This window comes from Haemaphysalis longicornis, unplaced genomic scaffold (assembly GCF_048455015.1).
Source record: "Haemaphysalis longicornis isolate Haplotype H1 unplaced genomic scaffold, Haemaphysalis longicornis Haplotype H1 scaffold_5, whole genome shotgun sequence".
NCBI classification, from domain to species: Eukaryota; Metazoa; Arthropoda; class Arachnida; order Ixodida; family Ixodidae; genus Haemaphysalis; species Haemaphysalis longicornis.
This window is the reverse complement of record NW_027526385.1, coordinates 78,958,269-78,980,474: the sequence shown is the minus strand read 5'-3', so window position 1 is coordinate 78,980,474 and position 22,206 is coordinate 78,958,269. Positions and strand designations below refer to the sequence as shown.

Here is a 22,206-nt window from a genome sequence, read left to right as displayed (position 1 = left end):
CTTTTCCTTTTGTAATGGAGCTGAGTGAGATACTGAATCCCAGTTCTTTCAAATTAAACGAAGTCGTATTTTCTCTGCATGGTTCCTTTAAGAACGTTCTATTCGGCGACGGTAGTGTTAACAGGAACCTACTACAATCACTGCGAGCTATATGAGCAGTCTGGTGCTGTGAGCGCCAGCCATAGTTTCCAGCTTATCACTAGCGCCACCTCCAGTGCGATTACGGCGACGCAGCCCAAGGCCTAAGCGAGGTCGGGGACGCGCTTGCTTGTTGCGTGGTTCTTTGGTTCCCGCTGGCGGGTTGTTAGTCGTGTCGCTCCCTGTTCAGTGGTCGTCTTGTGCAATGGGCAAATAAACGCCTTCTTATCAAATAGTCCGCTTCGCCTCACCGTGCCTCTTCAACGCCCCAGCCTTCATGCCCAGCCCTCACATCTGGTGCAGTCGATGCCCGAGCCTCTGTGAAGTCACGCAGCCACGCAAGTACGGTGACGTTATATCTAAGCCTGCCATCGTCGTTCGACAGCCGTGCGCCATATTGTCTTTGTCGCCCGAACGTTTCAACTTACGAGCCATTCGCTCGCTCGCGTCCTTGTGCGCGTCTGCGTGCGTCTGCTGGTGGACGCGGCAGCAAGTTTGTGTTGTGTGTGTGACCGCTTGCCTGCAGCCAGCCGGCCCGGACGAATATCATGCTGGGAATTGTGTGGGAGCGCCTCGACCTAGTGATGATGTCGCGTCTTGGCATCGACCTCATACGGGAAGAACTGGCACGGCGACAGCTGGACAGCGGCGGTTGCCAACAGGAGCTCATTCAGCGACTGGAATCCGACATTCGGCAGGAGCGTGAACCTAGCCCCCGAGTTGAAGCGAATGCTTCCTGTTCGTCCGGCGCGACGGCTTTAACGCTGGATCCAGCCACGGTACAGACCGGTACGGACCCGCGCGCATGTATGATTGCCGTTTCAGTTCGACGTTGTGCGCGAGTGATTTTCGCGGTATTTCCTTTGCGGTGGAAGAATGCTCGTTAGCATGCAGCTTCAGTTCCCTGCCGTCTACCAGCCAATGTATCACCGCGGGAAGAAAGCGAGGCAAACACTGCTTTGCGTTTGCTTCAGCAGCTACCTCGCCCTGAAATGACGGTGACGACACTGCCCGATCTGTCATGATACGTCCCGGAATTTGACGGTGCGCACAGCCACTGTGTGAACGTATGGCTTGACGACGTGCAACGAGTGCAGCAGCTTGCTTCGTGGGACGAAGGCACCACACGCTTGATCGCTGCTAGCAAGCTGAAAGGTACGTCGCGAAACTGGCATCTCGCGTTCGGTAACGAATACGCCACTTGGGCCACCTGGAGTGCAGCCCTGAAGGACACATTTTCCGCAGACCTCACCCTCATCGAGTGGCAAAATCAGGTTATGAAGGTGTCCCAGGCCCCAGGCGAAACCTTCCATAAGTACGCATTTGCCAAGTTGAGGATCATTGAGCGTTGCCCCGTAAAGCTCTCTGTTGTTCAAAAGGTAGACTACCTGCAGCAGGGTTTGCGGGAACAACACGTCATCGCCGCAACAGCAGCCTATCGGCCACCCACGGTAGCCGATTTTATCGCCACCCGCACTAGCCTCGACAGGAGTGCACGGCGCCTCCATGCCAAAGTAAGCCCACCGCTAGTTGCCGGTTTTGTGAAGCTGCCGACGCAACCGTTTCGGGCCTGTCGGCCTGCCCGTCAGCAGCCTCACCCAGAGCCATCGCCACCACAGCCTTCTCGAGGTTCCCCAAGAGTGCGCATTTCCGAGCTGCTCACTGACGAACAAGAAGCCACTTAGGCAGCTATCTCGGCACAGTATGGTGCCCCTGCTTTTTGTCGCGGCCAAGACCTGTCCCAAGCCGTCTACTATGAATGCCATGGTTCGGGGCACCTGGCATCCAAATGTGCTACTCGCACAAGCCACTTACCTCAGGCTGTATCATCAGCGCCTCCAACCACGCCCAAGACACAGTTGCCTCCAGCACTTCACTGTGCACGTATTACGCCTTACGGCTGGTAGCAGCAATCAACACCACCTAGGTGGTGTTGCAGCAATGCCCCTTCTTCAACTTAACCGTCGTGGCAGTCGGTGAATGCGAAGCGTTTCCTGACTCGGGATCCAAACTGACACTCATATCCAAAGCCTTTGTGCATGGTTACCCCATGGACTGAGCCCCCTCTTGCTTTTGTCACGGAGGCTCAATGTTTCCAGTTGGTGCTGCGTTTTTAGATATCTATTAGACCAGTGAATGGAGTAGTTGAAACTGCTGTTTTAGAGGATAATGTACTCCTCCTCATTCTTGGTGAGAACTGGTTCGCGGCAGCACAAGCACACCTCACCTTCGAGCCACCGAAACCAACGCAGTTGCACCATACAGCTACGGAGGCCACCATTGCCGCAAACCAACAGCTCGCCCCAAGAATGGCAAATGTTGTGTTCCCAACTAGGTCAGTCCTCCTTCCTCAAGCCAGCCCCAGTACCAAGGACTGCCTGCAACAGGATCCCTTGGCTTTGCCAGAGCAGCCACTATGGCAAGCTGTAGCACCCCAAACGTTCTCCTCAAGTAGTAGCCAGAAAAATTCAAAGCCAGACGTTTTCAAGCCCACTCCCTCCAAACCCGTCAACAACATGAAGCTAATCCAGCATCGCCAGAATCTCTTCAACAGTCAGAAAGAATCTGAACTGTCGGTGTGCCAACCTCCAACTGCCTCCAATCACGTCAACAGCTTAAAGCAAGCCCAACTTGCCCAGAACTTTGAATGACCAGAAAAAGTACAAAACGCTTCTGAGACACCCACCTACAAGTTCCAAGCCCGTCAACAGCGCCAACCAGTCACGTCCTCGGCAACAGGCACCTGTTCAACTGCAGCCACCGCCCAACTTGCAGCCATCTGTGGCACCAGAACAGACCACGGACAACGTGTGCCAGCGTCTGGCCACACGCAGCTCCGCCAGGGTCACAAGACTGCTTGTCAACTAGAGAGAGTGTCGCCAACCTCCTGCTCAGCTACGACTGTCGTGCGTTTCACAAATTTCTAAGCCATGGCAAAGGCCCTTACCACGCGTGATTGTGCATCAAACTGCCAGAGCAAGGAAGCAGCACAATGTACACTTACGTCGCCAGTGCAGCAACAGCCTCAATGTCCGCAACGAACTCGACAGCTGCCTAGTCACCTAGACAACTTTGTGCTCGACTGAAGCGTGCAGTAGTTTCCCCGCGTCTGTGAGTGTGGAGACCGTTGTAGGCAATGTGTGGAGAGAGAGAGAGAGAGAGAGAGAGAGATGGAACTTTATTCAAGCATCAGGCGTGCAAAGGACACGATTCCCGGCCACGCAGGGCTCGGTCGCGTCCCCTCTATCTAACCACCCTAAGTCGCAAAAGTCCTAGGGCGTCGGGCTTAGACCCCGAGGCGGTTGGTCTCGGCGTCCGCTCGAGCTACTCGGAGCGCTCCCGGCCGCACCGTCGGCCCCCGACCCCCACCTCCCGCATGGGAGGACGGAGTGCTGGGAGGGACGGGCGGGCGCGGGGCCCCCTTTCGCCTTTGCAGAGCCAGAGCCGCCTCGAGCCGCTGGATGGCCTTCCTCTGTTGTTGGGGCTCCGCAGAGCCCACGCATTCGCGCACGTCCGGTGGGTACGGGTCCTGTGGGTCCTGTCTATCCCCCCCACCGTCGCGCACTGCACAGTCACAGCCCCACATGATATGGGTCAGGGTCGCAGTTTCGCGTTCACACACACTGCACCGAGCACTCTCGTAGACGTCCGGACACACGTGCCGCGCGAGCGCCGGCGTCAGAACAGTCTCTGTCTGTAATAGCCTGAGCTTCACCGCCTCCGCCCGAGACAGGTCCCGGTGCGGGAGCGGAAAAGCACGCCTCTGGTCCCGATGCCAACGAAGCACCCCGCCGTAGTCGGTGAGGGGCTCCGCTTCTTCGTCGTCGTCGATGTCAGTTGTTTCACCGCAGTCCTCGAGGGATGACGACAGCGGACGGGATGTCGCGACCCGGCACGTGTCGAGACCACGGGCCGCAGCGTCCGCCTCCTCGTTGCGGTTGCATAGTCCGGGTGCCAGCTCCCGGCCCGCGTGGGCCGGGAACCACTTGATGATCGTAGTCTTCGTAACCCCCTGCGCTGCCGCCCCCATCGTCCGCCAGGACTCCAGGAGCCGCGCAGTGCCACCACACACCACGCCGCGAGCAAAGTTGCGGATGGCTGTCTTTGAGTCACTGAGCACCGTGCACACACCCAGCAGGCCCAGGGCCAAGGCGATCGCCGCCTCCTCTGCCTGGCTCGCCGAACGGGCGCACACGCTGCCCGCCGTCAGTAGTTCACCGGTGGAGGCCCGCACAGCCACCGCCACGAACGTGCACGGTCGCCCACGGCACTTGGCTGCGTCCACAAACACCGCACCGTCGTCCTCGCTGTACTGGTGGCGCAGCGTGCACTAGTGGTCGATGGCGGAAAAACGAAGATCTGGCGGCGACACGAGACGTGGTCAATCAGACTGGGGTGGGATGTGAGCGCCAGCCATAGTTACCAGCTTTTCATTAGCGCCACCTTCAGTGTTATTACGTCGACGCAGCTCCAGTCCTAAGTGAGGTCGGGGACGCGCTTACTTGTTCTGTCGTTCTTTGCTGCCTTCCGCCGGGTAGTCAGCCGTGTTGTGCAGTGGGCAAACGAACGCCTTGTTTTCAATTAGTCCGCTTCGCTTCGCCACGCCTCTTCAACGCACCAGCCTTCACGCCCAGCCCTCACACTGGTAGCAGAGTTTATATTGAAGATGTCCAAGAGTCCATAATGTGCCAAGTTTTCGTTACGGATTACGCCGCATAAAAACTGTGAACTTCTCGTCTCGGTTCTTTGCTCACCCAAGCCTCTCTAGAGCCATAGCCTCCACGGCAATGAAGTTCCGGCTGTCTGGCATACACCCACCGAGAAACTGGTCGGGGGAGGCTGTAAAGCGCTTCAAAGAACTTACACACATGCGCACACCGCTGACGGCTGTGTTTGTGGGCACAAAGAGCAGCCATGACGAGCTTGGCGACAAAGTCCATGCGTTAAAGCTCTGCAGCCCGAGGCATGGGGATGTGGCCGAGTGCATGATCCCAGAAGGCCAGGCAACCGAGCCAGGCAGGAGTGCCGTGACTCGATGCTGAATTTTACCCGGCCAGTTGACTACACGAGGGAGAACCGCCCATTCTGTAGCCGCAGCGTGGACACAGGAGACTCGAGGAAGGCAGCCTCCAAATTTGGCACGGGGAGGGGCCACCGCGCTTTCAAGTTGCTGCTGCGCTAATGTTTTAAGCGGTCAAGCTCAGATAAGTGAATTAATGATAGACTACGTGAAGTCGCTGAAGCCACCGGAAGTGGGCAGTGGTGTGCTCGGCCAGGTGTCCACATTTCTCAGCCCCAAGTCCTCCTTCATCATCTTCCCTTATGGCCGGAGGTCAATTTATCAGCCCAGGGTGCAAGGCATGGGCCGAAATTCAGTAGAGACCTTGGAATTCCTGACGATAGATTTGGAAGACGCCTGAAACAAGGAAAGTTTCCGCGAGAACTGGCATATGTTTAAGGACCTAGGAGAGGCGTTGGCTGCCAATGGCAACTTCGACGGGCGCTTGTATCGGGCACGGGTTGTGGTTCTGGATGATGGGGACAGGCTCAAGGTGTTCTTTATGGACTTTGAATACTGTCAGTCTGTCCGTGTCGAGCACGTGGGCACCCTCGAGAAGCGCTTCACGCATCTGCCACAGCAGGCGCTCCAAGCCTGCCTAGTGACTGACAAGGCCAAGAACGTCTGGAATGATCACCACAGCGAGTATTCGCCAACTGCGTGTCGGGGAAAGACCTGGTCAAGATCGTGCATGTCGCGCAGGGTCTTCTGGAAGTGCGGCTGTTTTCCATGAACGGCGACAAGCTGCGCAGTGTCTACCGCTGCCCCAAAGTAGTCCACAAACTGAATGCTTGAACTTTTGATTGCGTGAATCCTCTGTTTTACCCGTGGTAGCACTGAGGTTTTTGATATGCTCTGAATTACTTTTGACCCTTTCCGGTAAGTCACCGAGTTCTCCAAACAACTTGACACAAGTCATACCGCACCCTTGAAAGGTTGAAACTTTTAATGGTTCTAATTAAAAAAAACTGCTCTGACATCTCGGTCTGCTTACGTGCTTTGAACGCGAAAGCCTGGCAATGACTTGCTTGTTTATAGCTACATCGTTTTAACAGCTCTACTATTAAAACGATGTAGCAGTAAACAAGTAGCTTGGTCCGGTGGCGTTCGCAAAAAATACCAAAAAATACCGAGCGGGCGTTAGCATGCGCCTTCTGTGGAGCGTCCGGCGTCGTCCAGGCTTGCGCGTGTGCTTGCTCCAGGTGAGGAACTATCGAAAGACATGATCAAAAAATACCGAACGCAATTGAGTGTGCGCTTTATGAGGAGCGTCTGGCATCGTCCAGCTGGAATTTAAAGAGGACTGCCCAGCGTTCATGGCCTGATATCTCGCGTGCTCATCCTGGCCAGTTCACGTGCGTTCACGCCTGAAATGGGGAGCAGAGAAAAGCTTGCGCTACCGACGCCGAGTTCGCGAAGCCGGTTGCCGCCGTTTCTAGCACACGCTAACGCGGCTCAAAGTGGGCCGCGTTAGCATGTGTCAACCATGCGAGCCGGCCAGTCATGGAGAACTTTCAGCGGCAAGCTCACAAATCCTTGTGAGGTGCAACAGCTGAGTCTCCGAAGAAGATAGAGGGCCGCCAGATCTTTGTTTTTCCGCCATCGACCACTAGTGCACGCTGCGCCACTATTGGAACAGCAGAAGTGTTTAGGCCAACACGAATCCGTGGGTTGGTGAGAAAACTCCCCGAAGCCGCAATAAAGGCATGTGGTTAGGGAGGTCCCGAGAATCCAACCCGGGACCTTTATGCCGTAAAACCGGCTACCGATCAACTGGGCCTCCCCAAAGGCCCGAGGGGTACTGTTTAGCAGCGGTGGGGAAGAACAACATGCGCAGCCAATTGGAAAGAAAAAAAAACGCTTTACGTGGTCGAAATCGAACCTCGGTGTCTCGCGTTATGAAACCAGCGTCTATCCGATTGAGCTATCATGGCATTCTGGTTGCACAGAATTTCCTTTGTGTTCGTAGCGCGGCCGTTGGCTTTGGACTTGGCAGCGCTTCTAGCGCGTTGTAACGCGGTCCACTTTGGAAGAGATGTGATAGCCTGCGCACGAAACGTTCCGTGCCTGCCAGTCACGGAGAACTTTCAGCGGCAAGTTCCGAAATGAATGTGAGGTGATGACATATGCTCCGCAAACTTGGCGTCTTACTAAACAACTTCAGAGCAAACTCAAGTCAGCTCAATGGGTCCTCGAACGAATAATTATCGGAGTAACACTTAGAGACAGGAAAAGAGCTTCATGGAACAGAGAACAAAGTAGAGCAGAAGATATAGTTCAAATAAAAAAAGAAAGGAACTTGGGTTGCCCATGTGATTCTGCTAAATCACAATCGGTGGACTGCCAGGGTGGCAGAGTTTTTTTTTAAATTGCGACAGTATGCCCTTTGGCATAAGGTCCTACAGGTACAAGTTTGCACCAGTTTCCCGGAAGAAGTCCAGGAGACAGAGGTGATGGGGCCCCCACAGCCATCGCTGAAGATCGGGGGGTCTCCCCGGATGCAGGACTGTGCCGCGAAGGTGTCGGGATGTCGCTGCACTCAGGGAAGGGCACGTCCATGGCAGGTGGTTGGTGTCGGCGTCTTCCGCAGGAGCCGTACAGAAGGGGCAGGTCGTTGAAAACGGGGCACGGTATCGCGGTGGCCACGCCCGGGTTACGCAGAAGAGAGGGCCACCCCAACTCGTAGTCTACGGAGCAGGACCTCCTCCCAGCGAGCGAGCCCACTGGGGAGGAGGTCTGTTCCACACGGGTGCAGAGATGACACCGAGAGACGGGTCTACAAAAAGAGGAAGTGCAATTACTCGATGGAAAGAAGAAATGAGGAAATCGGGAGGCAAAGACCGGACTCGAGCGGCACGGGGCATGCATGGCTTGAGGTCTATGGGAGAAGCCTTCGTCCTAGGGTAGACCTCGTCATCTGGTGCTGCTGATGATGATCTACCGGTCTCCGGGCTGATATGAAGAGAGAGGGAGCTCCAGCTCTGCTGCTCTCTAGCCTTGCTCCATAAGTGCAAGCTGCGGCAATATTTTTGCATTTATTGTTTCGCTTTCATTTGTCTTTTACCGCGAATTTCATCAACTGGCTTCTTTTCATGTACGCCGTATATGGATTTCTTCGTTTTTGTTTCTCGTCTTACGGCGCGAGTTACGTCAGCAAGCGGCAGAGGTCGGCTGACTCTTGGGCTCAAACGCAATCGCGAGTTTGAGTTGAATGAGCGTGAGACTGGTGTGGCATCATGCGTTTGATCCCGGGTGAACCCTACAGAGTTTGAGCCTGACTGAGTTTGAGTACGCCTTAGCCCGAGCGAGTTTGAGCAGAAGTGATCCGGGTGATCCCAATTGAGTTTGAGCTAGAGTTATCCCGAGGGAGTTAGATTCCGACTGAATGAGTCTGCGTCAAAGTGGTATTGCATGAGACCGCTTGAAACTGCGTGAGGCAAAGTCCGCGTTTGACAGGGAGAGCTGAGCCAGCATTCGTATAGTTATGAGGCTCAGTGAATTTGCTTTGGGGTGCAAATAGGCCACAGTTTTGTACATGGGGTTTCATAATAAAGCCGAAGTAAATCGGTCAGTTAAAATGAGCCAATCAATGACAACATAGCTGACAATATAGCTGCTCATCTGGTCTATTACAAGTGAATGGGGCCACTAGTCGCCATACATGATTTCGTGACCCGAAATTACGTTGTGACTGTGAGCGAAGGCATGCCTTCGTTGGCATCTTGTACAAGTCTGGCAGTGTAACGAAATTGAGTAATGCTGCCGTGGCTCATGATAATAGCTATTATGCAGTTAATAATATTTATATTGCTTGAGGGGGGTGTAATTTTTTCAAACCGTCCATTTCAGGTTTCACATCATCCAAAATAAAATTGCCAACTCCACCCTGTACACAGATTCCCTGAGCGTTGTGCAGGCACTGTCATCAAGAAAGCCGCCTAAAAAAATGTGATCAATGTTCTTTGAAATGTTTTAATGACTGCATACGGCTGCAATCTTGAAATAACTATATGCTGCGTTCAAAGGCACTGTGGAATCGCTGGCAATGAGGCTGCCGATGAAATGGCTACCGCCGCTGCCCTCATGAATACAATCGACATAACAACAGCACATTACACGTACGTTAAGGCGCACATCAGAAAACATCTTTGTATCACAGGGCAATCACACTGGAGCCAAGTTAACAGACAACAAACTGCACGTAATAAAACCAGAATTAGGACGCTACTCAAATGACTCACACAACGGAGACACTGAAGTCGCCCTGTCTAGGCTACGGATAGGCCACACGCATGTAACGCACCCCCACTTGCTCACTGGATCTTCGAGACCCATGCGTAGCAGGTGTGGGGACTCCCTATCCGTAGTTCCCATCCTAATCACATGCAATGCACCTAACACCACACGACCCTGAACTCTACAGGCGACATATTTGACTACACACACAGCACTTTTTGCCGACGAACCAATGTTTCCTGTACAAGGTGTTTTAGAGTTCTTAGCACGATAAAATTTTTCCAGCTTTTGTCCTATCATGCAAAATCATCCTGGCCCTATACACCAGCCATCGCCATTGTCTTTTTGTTCGTTTCACTTTTACTTGCACTGACTGGTATTAGTATTAACGTATAAATGACTCACTAAATAACTCGTCCTTGGTCGCTCTTAGCCCTTGTTGCCATTGCGCCGCTAAACATAAACAATCATCATCATCGTTATCCATTTCAGGTTTCCAGCGCGATACAATTGTGCAAGGGCTACATCAGCAAGGATTAGACATGTGCGTTCGTTTACCGTTACTTGCCTGCGCTGCGTAACTTGCGTGATTGTTGGGAAAGTGTTCACATCAGCTAGGAGGCAGCTATATAAGCTGAGCGTTCAATTTCATATGTCGCTTTGGGCTCGGAATTCCGGTTACGTGCGGGTGCGGCAGCATTCGCGATCCGCCTTGTCTTATGGGGAGGTGCCACATCTTTAAGCGTTTCTTGTAGAATTATCATGACGATCGGCATCTGCTCTCTGCCAATGTTTAGGGGCTGGGCATGGGATAATCGAATGGTGACGTCATAGAAAGATCTTGGCTTTTCCTTTTTATGGAGCCTTCGGGAAGGTGAGAGAGGGTGGAGCGAAGAAAAGTGTCTGTGCTGGCTTGCAGGTTGCTTGCCTGCTTTTGTTCATAGCTAATGATATGCTAGGGGCCAAGAAAGAAGAGGCGAGCGCCACGGATGGAAGGTGGCGGCGTATGAATATCTCGGAGTGCTTTTTTCTGTGTGCCAAGAGTGATTACCCGCCCTCAACTTCGGAGATGTTTGTCGCCTAACTGTAAGACGTGCTTGAAGCTTGACCGGTGTTGGGTCTCTCGTTCGTTCCCGCCCCACGTCCTGTCCAAATAAGTAAATAATAGAAGCAAGCCAGCACGAACTAACGAAGGCATTAACGAACAAATGAACAAACAAACGAAGGGATAAAATAACCAACGAGTAATGGACACACGAACGAACGAATGAATGGACGAACAAGCGAACAAACGTATACGAATGACGGGACGAACAAACGAAGGAATGAAGGGACGGAAGAACGGAGGGATGAACGAAAGAATGAACAAAAGATCGATGCAATTAGCGAATGAAATAAGGGATAAACGAAGGAGCGAATGAACGGAGGCACGAACGAACGAACCAACGAACGAACAAACAAATTTAGGGACGGACGAGTTAACAAAGGGACTACAGAAAGAGTGAAGAGACGAACAATTTGCGAACGGACAAGCGAACGACTAAGGAAAAGGATGGACGAACGAATGAAAGGACGAATGAATGAAGGGACGAAAGAACGAACTAATCAAGGTAAAAACGGACGAGCAAAAGAACGAAGAAATGATTGTACGAAGGAGCGAAGGGACGAATGAACTAACGAAGGGATGAAGGAAAGACCGAATGAAAGTACGAACGAATAAACGACCGGAAAAACGAAGGAATCAGTGTTTTTATTTTACAATGCGGGCGTTTGTACAACAAAATCGATTCCAGCAGGCAGGCGCGAGGGCTGCTCGAAGTGCGCGAGGTGGGGGACGCAAGCAACCCGCTCGATGATAGTCCACATTCACAGGCTGCTTTATACCCGCCCTAGGAGAGCCACCTAAAGTGACTTAGTAAGCAAAATTTTCATAAGAAAACAATTAACGACAACCTTGCCTAATAGTTAACAGAGAAAAAGGAATACACGCACACAAAGGATCGAATAATATAACACATGGAGGGGAAATACGAGGGAGGAGAATCTTCGTGCATCTAATGTACTCTGTTATCCTTCGTACCTTTCTTCCTCATGTCCCTTCAACCAAGTTGGACATTTTCTTGCAGCAGTTGTACAGGTGCCCGAAAAAGTAAACAAATCGTGGGTTTGAGATTTTGATGTGATTTCTCCGCCATGTGCCAGACAGCAACCTTGGAGGGACTTTCCAAGAAAGTCATTGTTAAATAAAATCGGGCCACACAAATTCTATTTATGCTGCCAGCAGCAAAAAATGGAAAATATTCCAATTTCATGAAGCTGTGCTTCGTTTACACTTCCAGGCACCTGTACATTAGAATTCCTTTTGCCCGATTGCTAATAAATGCCTTGTAGTACGAAAGCTGTCTGGGCGTGCTATTAGCCATAATTGCTCATGCGGGTACGGCTGTCAGTGCAGCTGTAATCGTAGTGATCTTATCCGCCCATTTTGGTCCGTGCCCTATGTGGATATGTGGCGTGTATACAGTTAGTGGTTTGATAATGATGATGGTGATAATGACGTTTCTTGATGAATGAAACATACCCAACCAGGGGATCGGCCAAATACCAGGGGTACGAAAAAAGATCTTATTCATTTGCCGGCTCCTGTCTGGTGCAACAAACATCGTCTTTTTAACCATTTCACATGAATATGCCAATGAGCTTTCTCTATTTTTCAATAAATATTCGCTATCAGTCCTCCAGAAATGGATGGTTTTGTTCCAATCTCATCCTTGTAACTGGCGGGGATTTGTCCATTACACGATCTCCTGCGTCAGAGCTTGACGGCGTGATTGCGGGGTCTATTAAACTAGGATAGTGCCTCAAGGATGTGTTTTTCTCCGTTACTTTTTATTATCATTATGAGTAACAGTCCTCTTCCCAGATGTAATAGCCTGCGTTTAAGCTTATAATGCAGCGTTATTTGCGTAAACAGTCTACATTTATTTGTTGTAGGAACGCGTACAGGTCTATTTATCTATGAAAGAGTTAAGGTCACCGCTATTTGGAAATCCATAGTGATTCAGAGAGAGAGAGAGAGAGAGAGAGAGAGAGAGAGAGAGAGAGAGAGAGAGAGAGAGAGAGAGAGAGAGAGAGAGAGAGAGAGAGAGAGAGAGAACGATCTTTAAGGAAGTCTGGCGATGTTAGCTGGGCTAAAATGCCTAACTTGCTACGCCAGTTGATGACGTGATGAAGATGATGGCGATGATGTTCAAGAAGTTGATGCGTACAGATACGGCGAGTTACTCACAGTGACTGATCTAGACCTTTGTGTTGCAGGTACTCTATCAGAGATTTGGTAGCCCGTAAAGCACGTTTTGGACAAGCCCATGGTCCTAAAACGTCCTTTCGCTGCATGTCCACGGAAAGCGGCAGTCCCAAAGCCACTGCGAGGGATACTGTTTGGGCACTGAATCGAGTACATTCACAGAGCAGGGGCTTCAGGGTTTCTTGCACATCACAGTGTGGGCAGAGTGGTGACGTAGCCTGTTTTATCTTGAAGAGGAAGTCGCGCGTGTATGCGACATCCAACCGCATGCGAAGTAGAATTGCTTCTACCCGCTTGGAGAGTCCTGGTGGCATTTTAAATTTGCAGTTGGGATCGATGAAAGATTCACAGCACAAACACAGACAACGGAGGAAGTTTGTTTGTGGTTCTGTACTTCGTCCATTGTCTGCTTCTGCTTTAGCGCTGTGAAGCATTATTTACCGCTGTTGGAGACATGGCTTGACAGTAATCGTTCATCTCTAAATGTGTCGAACAGTGCTCTCCTCGCCTTCCCGCTTGCAGGATTTTTCCGGTCTTCCGTCGGTGTGGCAACTGCAAGTCGACGTCATCACTTAGGTTCACACTCGACGGGCTGGTTACGCTTGTTCACAATTTAGGTGGTACGTGAAAAGCTGGCTGCTCGTCAATTTGTGTCACCGATATACAGTTCCGTTTGGCAGCAACGCACACCTAGCGCGTTATTAGGCGCTTCGACTGTGTCTACCGGTTGGTTTAAGGCAGCACGTGCTGGATTGTGGATTGTGTTGTGCTGTACAGTGTTCGCTTCTGTGTGTCCAATTTAGCAGAAGGTCGCTGCCTCGCCATCCGCTATTTTGTGTCCCTCGTCATCATCTTTATTGTAGCTTTCGGGACATAACACGAAGAAGACTGGAGATACCGCCTTCGAAATTTGCTCATAATTATTAGTACTAAGATGATCTGTAGAGTATTCAGTGTCATTTGTTGCGTTTATCATAAATTTTACGTCTGTAGTTCAGGCGAAATGTGCGGCTATTGCTTCCTTTTCGTGGTCAGGCTTACCCTGCGAACTCGGCCATGACTGGGACGGGCGCACCCAACACCTTCCCACACCTATCCATCCGTGAAGCTACCATATTCCTACGACTGCAAACGAACTCTTACCCCCACAATACTCTACTCCATGCAATGTACCCCACATCCTCTACCTCGCTTCTTGTAAATACTGCCCCCACACTGCCACCCTATACCATCTGGTATGAAAATGTCAGCAAACCCCGTCCTTGCTCCTAATCCGCAACCTACATACGAGCAGTGGGTGGTACGGGCGAGCAGCTCCGACCTCTCCCCCAACCGTAGTATGGTGCAGAGGGCCCAGGTGCCCATCGCAGGCCAAGATATGTCGGACTAGAAGAAACCCCCCACCAGGCGGGTGCCCGGTCATCAGCACCTAAGGGTCGCATCAATAAAGCTGACTCTTCCTCATCCCGCTTTCTTCTTTCAAGAAGGTATGAACAGAGGTTTGCTGTGTCATGATCGTGCCTTCGAGAAGACGACGAAGTCGTCGCTAGTACGATGCTCCGAGGGCGGGGTTAACATTTTCGGGCATCATTAAATCCGCCATCTCACCTGGATTGGTTCGTGTCCTTTGTATTATCGCCACGTATCGAAGTACGTTGTCCTCCCGATATTTCGATTACCGCTAACTTTATATATAGTTGCTGACAACTTCAGAACACAGGTAATCTACGCTCCGCCACGTGGCACTGTGTATCGGTTCCTAGAAGCCATACTGCATAGGTAGCGGAATACAGTGCAACGCGACGGTAATGGGAACAAATCACCAGATCTGAAAAGGCAGAGAATGATCGGGTCCTTACGTACGCAGGTGCGAGACGCCTATAAACAAAGCATAAAAACTAGCCAAGCTCTTTCAGGGTATCAATTCATTTGCGCCGTTTACCAAATAACAACCAAGCTGCCAGAAAAAAAAATCACGGAAGATCGCTGATACATTTTTGGCGCGCAAAAACAGCACCGGTAGGCCCCAGACAGGGCGGCGGCATCACAGTCGCCATCAATGCATGTACGAGTTCATGTGGGCCACGCGTCACTGCCGAATTTGGGCGCGTGGCATTGCGCAATATTGGAAAAGGGTCATCTAGCCACACCAATTCAACGCCTTGGCCTTCAGATGTCGATACCTATGCTCCTTTCGTTCGGGGCCACATCCCTGGTGTTTTGTCACCGAGGGGTGATTGCGGCCATTCACGCGTATATATCCGAGACCAGACGCTGGTCCTGTTGACCCGTTGAAAAGTTGGTTTTTTCGCCTATTCTCATAAAAATGGCGTCAATCACTGCTTCTTCTCCAGTTCTGTCATATAATTCGGTAATCGTTTGCCCAATTCAATTCTACAGGCTGATTGTATGGGGCTATGATGTGGGCGTTTTAGCCCCCAAAAGCCACCCTGCTACTTGGCCAATCGCCTTGGTACGTGCCACCGGTACAGAAAATTCCCCGCATTTCCCCGAGGGGAAGAATGTGAAAGTGCGAATGCAGGAGTTGAATTTGCGCGGTTCGGTAATGTTCGCGAAAGAGAGATCACACACACACACACAACTACAAAGAAAGAAAGATGCATTTATTCACAGACACCTATTTGTGTTGTCGTTGTACTTGATTGCTAGAGCGGATCTCAGCTTTGAAATTTCGTGTCAGTACTCCTTTAAGCGGGTGCATTAGCCCTTCTCACGCCCGATTCCTGGCCAATCCCCCACGTGGGTATGTGCCATGCACAGACACCTATTTGTGTTGTCGTTGTACTTGATTGCTAGAGCGGATCTCATTTTTGAAATTTCGTGTCAGTACTCCTTTAAGCGGGTGCATTAGCCCTTCTCACGCCCGATTCCTGGCCAATCCCCCACGTGGGTATGTGCCATGTCAGCGGCCAGGCAGCGCGCGCCCATCTCCCCCCGTTGCCAAGGAAGACGAGGAGATTCCTGGCCAATCTCCCACGTGGGTATGTGCCATCTCCCCCCGTTGCCAAGGAAGACGAGGAGCGCGCGCACCCGCAGCTGTTGCTATGTGGACGGACGGCGGTCAACGGAATTCAGGGTCGCTTATAAAGTGCATTCGCACTTAAAACACAGCATATTTGCAGCATTCGTGTTACAGAAGGTAGTAGCGACACACCGACCTCTTCCACGATAGGCGACGGTGCACCCCTCTGAGTCTGCGGGAATCGAACACTGAACTTGAGGGAGAGCAACTTCCCCCTGCATACTGCAGCCGTTCCTGCTCACGCGTAAGCGGCGCCCAACGCTAATCATGGAAACAGGCCAAACGGGGATTCCGGCAGTGAACAGGGGCGCCTTGGGGGCACCATGGCCGGCTCCCTCTACTGCCCGTGCATCCCGCGGGAACACGCGGCTGCTCTTCCAGGTGTGTGACAGCGACGGAAGAAGTTTTAGAGAGTTTGTGCCCCAGGAAGCAGAGTTTGCGTAGGGAAGACGAGCAAATGTTGTCGATATGTGAATTCCAGGATAGACTGTCGGTAAATGTTACACCTAAATACTTATGGTTAGTGACCTGGTTCAAAGGGGAAGACGTTAGCGTATATGTGAAAGGAATGGGAGTTTTTTTACGAGTTATGCGAAGAAGAACAGATTTTTTATTATTAAGCACCATGCCCCACTCCCTGCACCATTCGTTAATGTTATTAGGGCTTGTTTGAAGCCCATCTTGATCGTTGGCACCATAAATAGGGGACCATATGGGGGCATTGGCGAAACGATCGAGGAAATGGGGGCCGTTTACAACGGGCAGTAGTTCTTTACGGCTGTTAATTGTTGCAAGAAACGCTAGTAATTACTGAGCACAACAACTCGGTTTGCGTTGGAACGCCGCATGTAGCGCACATAATCCCTCTTTAGCGCACCTTGTCCGTTCACCTGAAACAAATCACCAATTTAGCCCCTCAAAGTGGCTATAACCGAATTTCAACAAATTTCATTCAGCACGACCACAACCCAATTGGCTGGAATTTTTCTATGCTCGTAATGCGCAAGCGTAAACTAAATCGTCGGCGTTGTTGATGGTGTGACAAGTCGAGATACGGCTCCTACACGATTGTGAGCCCGAGTTCTGACTGTTGCCGCAACTGTCGTAAAAACTTTTAAGAATGACGCCATTTCACGTCTCAGCCTACCGAAATGCGTGACACGCCATTGTTGTACATCTTAGATCACGATATGGCTTTGCCGTCGGTAACCTGAGCACAGCATGAGACGTCCCATAACGAGCTTCGCATTATTAAAAACGCAAGTGCCTAAACGACGGTATCAACGGTAATTTCTGCTTTGTAGTTTTTTTCTTGGTGCCTTTTACGTAGCCAACATGGACTTAAAATCTTGTTTTTGAAACCACGGCCTTCACCGAGCCGCGAGGCTGCTCCAGACATTGACCGCCAACCGGGGTTTAAATGTGCAAATGATCATGCACAGCAATTGTATTCTCTCACTAATGTTAAAATGTAAGAACCTACAATGAGCTCTTTAGCAGACCCAAAATATTCAGCAGGTAAAATGGTTAACACATTTATTCATTGGACGTAATTCCTCAGGACGAAAGGAAACCATTCATACATTAGCGAATAAATAAAAAATACACGCGACCAACATGTGGACGTTTATGCAGAACCCATCTAATAATGCAACTGCAGTATATGGCACATTTTATTACTCAATCTCACGTTTTGGTTTATTTTTCCCCTTCTAATAAATGGAGAAAAGTAGACTGCTTTGAAAAGCAAGACGAGCATTTGCTTCTATTCCCACGAATCAAGCAAAGGTGAATCCAAAGTGGACTTATATATAGGGAAGTAATTATTGGTAGTAAGTGCCCCAATGGGGTGAGATGTCTGAATGCACTGATGTTGGACTTGTGTGTGTACCTGAATACGTTCTTCTATAGTGTTAATCTGCTGGTCTCGACAAGATTGCTAGTAGGAGCGTATTGTGGTATGGCGAAGGCTATGCGGTAAAGATTACGGAGAGCTGCCTCTAGTTTGGTTTATTGGGTGGGCGTGGGATGCAGGAATTGCAGTGCATACGGTATGCGGGACATGGTAAAGGCATCTATAATACGGAGGAAGTGTTGTTCATGTAAGCCAGACTGGTGATTTGTGGCGTTGTGAAGGAGATCAGTCCTTTGCTCGATTTGAGATTGTATAGTTCGAAGCGTAGGGTAAGAGCTACCGGAGTATTGACAAGTGAGACCGATAATTGTTAGTGAGTATGTTTTGGGAATTGGGGTATTATCGATGGAGATGTTGGTGAGGTCACGATGAGGGGCCCTGCCTGCCTTTCTTGTTCGTTATGATCATGAGGGATGATTTGGAAGGGGAGATAGAGAGACCTATGGTACGAATATGGTTGCTTATTGCAACACAGGCTTACTGAAGAGTTTCTTTGAGTTGGGCTGGGCTATCATGTGAGGACTAGAGCAAAACGTCACCGGCAGAACTGGAGTAGAAGAGGTGGGGAATAGAGTTTAAGGAGTGGAGGCAGTTGGGCTAGTGCCACGTTGAAAAGTGTTGGAGATAGGATTGAGCTCTGTGCGGTGGCAGATTTTAGATAAAAAGATGGAGTCGACGGTCCCGGACGTAGGCTTTGCGGTCTGAGAGGATGGATTTGACATAGTTGTACCATCGGCTCCTGCAAATTGGTTAGGGCAAGGTTAGCGAGCATTGCCTCGTGTGAAACTGTATCGAATGCCGCCGAGGTGGAGGTTGAGGGCGAGGAGGCCGTGAAGTTCGGAGGAGCTCGGAAATTCGTAAAGATCGTGAGAGATGCGAATTAGCGTGTTCTGTGTTGAAATATTTTGACGGAAGCGGGTTTGGGTGTAGGAGACGGGGAAGTGGTGTCCCATGTACCATTCGAGACGGGCAAGCACCGTGCGTTCTAGAAGTTTGCCTACGAACGAGGGAAAATAAATTGGTCTAAGATTGCCTTTAGATACAGGTTTTCCGCGTTTTGGGATAAAAACGATGTCAGAATGCTTCCAGGATGCGGGGATCATGTCAATGTCCCAGACATGTTTAAAAAGAGTGAGAAGTGATAGTTGAGGGCCTGAGTTAAGATTTCTCAGGATCTTGTATGTGATTATATCCTGGACGGGGGCGGTGTTGCGGTGCAGAGTTGTATCTCCTGAAAAGTGGAGGCGCTGTTAATGGGTGACACTGGAAACTAATGCTTGCGAAGTCTCCTTGTATAGTGATCTGCACTATTGTGGAACAGTAAGCCGCGGATAGAGTTGGCGAGATCGGTAGGGGGCTCTTGTGCGGTAAGCACTTCGGAATCAGGTTCATGAGTTGTGTTGGCTAAAAGAGTTTTAAGGAGGAACCAAGCGCGCTTTGTGCTCATATGGGCGTTTAGTGAATCGCATGGTATCCACCAGTTCGTGATGGCCAATTGATAAGCACATTGCTCTGCCTCCTGACTGAGTAGGTCTATGCGGCGCCGATTTATTTCGGTGCTAGCGCCGCTTAAGGGGTCGGCCAGCGTCCCGTATGTGAAGTGAATGTGGGTTTACGTAGGGGCTTCGAGTGTGGGGGCAATGAGTTTCTGATGTTTTAGGGACGAAGCTCCTCTTGCTCGGGCCCTGTGCCGTCCCTAGTTGCGGCTGTATACGGCATGACACATTAATGGTGATTGGGGCAGGATCTCCTTAGAGATTGGCCAACCAAAGATTGGCCGAAGAGGACAAATCTTTCAACGCGTTCGTTGCTATCCAACAAGGAGAAGATAAAGAAGAAGTTGTCGTTCGTCGCCTGAGAGCTCAAGACACGTACCGGGGGTACACCACACAATACGCTCTGCAGAAGGCGACGGCCAAGGTGGCTAAAATGTCACACCGAATTCGCCAACTTACCCATGGAGATTCTCATCGTTCAAAACAACCCCTACATAACCACCACAAACATCGACGTCATCGAGGGGCTTGTCAACGGAGCGGTGGAAAGCTGGACGTGTCGAGTATCTATATGATGTGCGGGCGAATGCTTCACGGTTTTACCGATAAGCATTTTTGCTTCGCCCCTCTCATCATCATTCACTGCGTGGAGATGGCGGAATTTTTTTCTAGTTTTCGCGCAGGTAGGAGAGCCGGTAGTCAGGATTTCACTCGAGATCGCGTTGTCGATCAACCACACCCTGCCGGCGTAGCCTTTGAAGCCGCACTCACCAATGGCATCGACTGGGACTTCGTGGGTTCGCGTCCATGGGTTCGCATTGTAACCACGAAATTATTTTCATTCGATTGCTGCTGACACTAAAAAGGACTCAGCAGCAAACAAAGAACGCATTCGCCAGCCAATGCTAACACAGTCGCTGCGTTTACTTGGGTAGCGGTGTTTACTACGAACCAATAGGAGCGGCCAACGCGATGACAAGATGTTTTTACGGGAGCCTCCTTCACACGCATTGAAAACGCAATGGATGACAAATAACGCGATTTCAACACCTAAAATTCAATCTTTACTGCTCAAACACACTGCATTAAAACGATTTCTCTGTTTTGCGGCCGCCTTGCGGAGTAAACAGTAATGAAACAAGCAGCATGTTCACGGACAGCCGAAAAGCCGATAACTATGCCGATAACAAAGAGGTAAGAGACGTATACAGGCGACCACCAAATCAAACGGACCAAAGGAACGGCGCGCTAAAAATTTCGGCGCGACACCTTCCGGGCCATCGCCTGCACTCGAGATAGTGGAGTTCGCTTGTGAGTCCTTTGGTAGTTGGTCACTGCATGTCAATTTTCGTAATTTCGGTGGCAGTGCCTCGTCTCGGCGAAATGAAAGACTCGGCGGCACCTTGTGCCGCAGGCTGAGCGAGCGGCGCGATTCCTTGCAGCAGCTAGAAGCCTGCGGTATGTGTCGAAGTCGTGTAAGGGTTCGTGTTCAGATTCGAGATAATCAGTGCGTCAGGAGCTCTGTTATCGTTTCGTTGAGTCTTGACCAGATTGGCGTCGGAACCGCTAGAAGATTAACCTTCGTGCGTGACTGAATGGTTGCCGGTCAGTATGAAACGGAAGAGACCGATAATATCAAGTATCACTTCGCCGCTTCTCTTCATCAAGGTCTGGTTCCCTTGACAAAAATAGCCCATTGATTGATTTTTTGTGGGGGTTAACCAAGGAGGTTGGGGTTAACGCGCCTACGTTACTCAGCCGATGAGGCATGCCGTAGTGGGGGGCTCCCGAATTATTATTATTATAGGCCGTGTCTAGAGTGCCGTCCGACGGTATTATAAGCACTACACTATATCGACGTCCACCGGCGTTTTGTGGCAAAACTGCCGCATCTGGCTGTACATCACCCTAGATAACGTAAAGCTAGGCAACCTAACCTAAACATAACATAAGATAACCTAACGCACCCAAGAAATCATTTAATACACCAAAACTAACCTAAGGCATAAAAAGTGCACTTCAATTAATTAATGAAAAAGAAAACCGAGGCAAGAGCCAGTCTCGAACTGCCGACTTTGGGATGAAGAAGCTGAAACGGATCCTCTACACCACAACGACAGCCCTTTTGGCCGGTGCTAGCCTACTCCTAAACATTCGAATGTCGTCGGACGGCACTCTAGCCATGCCTGGAACGATCAGCTAAAGTGCTGTGGGACGGCACTCCAGACACTGCGATTATTATAATTCTTTATTCGGAAGGGGAGTCAGGGATGGGGAAGGCGGTAAAGGACGTGAGAGCGTCTACATTCTCTTGTGTATCCCCGTTCGGGCAAATTCGCACGAGCGGTAGAATGAGCCTGTAAGGTCCACTTATGAGATTAGCGGCCAGGCGCCCGGGCTGCCCTTGAGAACCCGCCGCTCTGTCTAGCGACGTAGCACCGCCGACACTGCGCTGCAACTGCCGCTTATTTGTCGCGGCGCGCACGGGAGACGAATTGTCTGGCCCACCGCATTCCTCAAGGATAATCCCCCATTGAGAAGGCAGACTGCGGCGCCGGATTCCAGGAATGTCTACTTGGCGCGCGGAGGTGGTGGGATTACCGGCGTCCGGACAAGCGCCGCACGAGTCTCTATTGTTAACACGTCCCGGTCAGCATGACGCACAGTCGCGTCTTTCGCGCTCATCCCTCGAGGTCGTACGCGTTTTCTGGCCCGCGGGCGGTCCGTTGACCTGAGATAGCGGCGCCTCATTGAATATTCCGTGACGTGGTGAGTGACAGCTGTCTACGTAAATTCGGGCACTCCCATACGCGTGTACGAACGCTACAGGGGCGTTCCCGAGAGAGGGTGATCTCGAGGTTTTAAAAGGCCGAACTTGGCCGTTGGAAATCGTTCTTGTCTGAGCGCTGAGCTGGCAGTTCCCGGCGAGGCAAGGAGTCTCGACCGTTAACGCTAGGTTGGGAGTTGTGAGCCCCCTAGTCGAGGTTAAGATCGCGTCGGAGGTTTAGGGTG

At 50.9% G+C, this 22,206-nt stretch overlaps 1 protein-coding gene and 1 pseudogene across 1 annotated transcript in view; both read left to right on the top strand.

Moving 5' to 3' along the window:
• The window catches only part of LOC144138484 (uncharacterized), a 248,922-nt gene that overhangs the window by 197,519 nt on the left and 29,197 nt on the right, over positions 1–22,206 (top strand). The window lies entirely within an intron of this gene.
• Positions 687–1,686, top strand: LOC144139782 (uncharacterized; annotated as a pseudogene).